Source organism: Petaurus breviceps, unplaced genomic scaffold (genome assembly GCF_028583685.1).
Source record: "Petaurus breviceps papuanus isolate PSGF00001 unplaced genomic scaffold, PetGlider_PUasm1.0 173, whole genome shotgun sequence".
NCBI classification, from domain to species: domain Eukaryota; kingdom Metazoa; phylum Chordata; class Mammalia; order Diprotodontia; family Petauridae; genus Petaurus; species Petaurus breviceps.
The window spans coordinates 3,006,634-3,008,545 of record NW_027185759.1 but is presented as its reverse complement, the minus strand read 5'-3'; the positions used below and the strand labels follow the sequence as shown (position 1 = coordinate 3,008,545).

Below are 1,912 nucleotides of genomic sequence, written 5' to 3'. Positions count from 1 at the left end.
GGGGGGGGGGGGGGGGGGAATCCCCTTCCTCAGAGCTGCAGGCTTCGCTAAATCCCCCAGCACTGGGCTCCAGAGCCTCCCAGCAGCTTCACCTGAAGAGGGTCATCTTGGCATCCGTGGACCAAAGGCCAAGGGTGGGGGGAGGGCTCCTTCCTTCTCAGCACTTGTGCCTGTGGGGAGCCTTCAGATAAAGCCTCTCCTCGGGCAGCTCTTCTAGGTAGCTGTGCTGATTCCCCAGATCCTCCACGGTGCCTAGGGGCAGGGTATGTAGTCAGCAGGAAGCCAGCTGGGGAGGGCTGGCCCCCAGTGCCAGGGGCTCTGAGGCCTGCAGTCAGGAAGACCCCAGTTCAAGTGTGGCTTCCCTTCCCAGAGTCACTGGACACTTCACCCTCAGTTTCCTCATCTGTGAAACAGGGATAAGAAGTGGACCAACCTCGCAGGCTTGTGAGGATCCCAGGGGCTGCCGTCCGAGTGTTTGCAAACCTCTCGGGGCCCCAGACACACGAGCTGGCAGGGGCAGTCAGTGCCTGTCTAAGTGGTGCTGGGCACTGGGGAGACAAAGGCCGACATCCAGGCCTGTGGAGCTGCAGAGATCCGCCGCCGGCGATGCTTGTCTGGGCTTGGCCCCATGAGCTGGTCGGGGCCAGAGGCTTCCTTTGTAGATGTCCTTGTTTAGCTGTTAGTGACGTTGTTCCTCCATAAATGTGTCCCAGCTGTTTACAGGAAGGCTCAGGTGTTGAGGGTCTACTATGCACGGCACCGCCTGCATTGACTGGGAGGACTTCGTATCTGCTCTCAAAGGTTTTAGTTTTGGTTGGAAAAAAGCCCACCATTGAGGGGCGGCTAGGTGGCACAGTGAATAGAGCACCAGCCCTGCAGTCAGGAGGACCTGAGTTCAAATCTGGCCTCAGACACTTGACACACTTACTAGCTGTGTGACCTTGGGCAAGTCACTTAGCCCCGCTCCAAAAAAAAAAAAAAAAGAAAGCCCACCATGGCTAACATGAGAACAGCTCTGTGCTAAGCAGGTGAGAGGAGGAGACTCTTGGGGAGCAGGGGCTCAGAGGGAAGGCAGAAAAGGTAGGCACCAAGGCTTCCTCTGGGAGGCTGGACTTAGGCCCTGAAGGTGGGGGCCGGCATGGATCAGTTCAGAAAGCAGGAATCCGCTATTATACACTTACTGCATGCTCTGGGCTCTGCTCATTGGGGGAGAGGTCACATCCTCCTTGGAGTGCATGGGCTGCGTCCTTTTACATGTCCATGTGGGAGACAGAGGCCAGGGATTACTGTCAGCTGCCCTGTCCTGGGCAGCACAGGCCACCAGGGATGGAGCCTAGGCTCAGGGAGACCTGACTGCACATCTGACCTCAGACACGTCCCGCCTCAGTCTCCTCTGCTGTAAACTGCCAGAGTGGTGGAGAGGATCCCATGAAGCCATACAGTAATAAAGCACTTAGCACAGGGCCTGGAATGCAGCAGGTGCTTAATAAATGCCTATGCCCTGCTTTCCTTCCCTTGGAGGAGGGGTGGAGCTGGGCCCCAGCCTTGAGGCGGGGAATCCAAGGGGGCGTAGATAAGGAGGGGGTAACAAGGTCACACCCCTCCCTTGAGGTTCTGGCTTGGAGGGTGGATTGGAAAGGGGAGCGGCAGGAAGCAGCAGTTCAGCTTAATCCACCAAATGCTCAGCGAGCCCCTTGGTGTCTGGCACCACATGAACCTGTCCCTGTCCCCGTCCTGGAGTCTGAATTAGGGTGTGGCTGCCAGAGGGGAGAGGAGGGATGGGTACAGGAGGTGGGAGGAGATTGACCAGGGCTTGGCCAGTGGTGTTTGTGGGGCGCGAGGGATGGGGAGGAATCAGAGATGACCCAGGAGAGGAGCGGCAGTAACCAGCAGCAGGGGTGGCTCTCCCACA

The 1,912-nt window shown here is 58.1% G+C and overlaps 1 protein-coding gene across 4 annotated transcripts in view; it reads left to right on the top strand.

The window, feature by feature from the left end:
* Positions 1–1,912, top strand: part of OPA1 (OPA1 mitochondrial dynamin like GTPase) — a 65,396-nt gene that overhangs the window by 5,577 nt on the left and 57,907 nt on the right. The gene's annotated exons all lie outside the window — the stretch shown is intronic.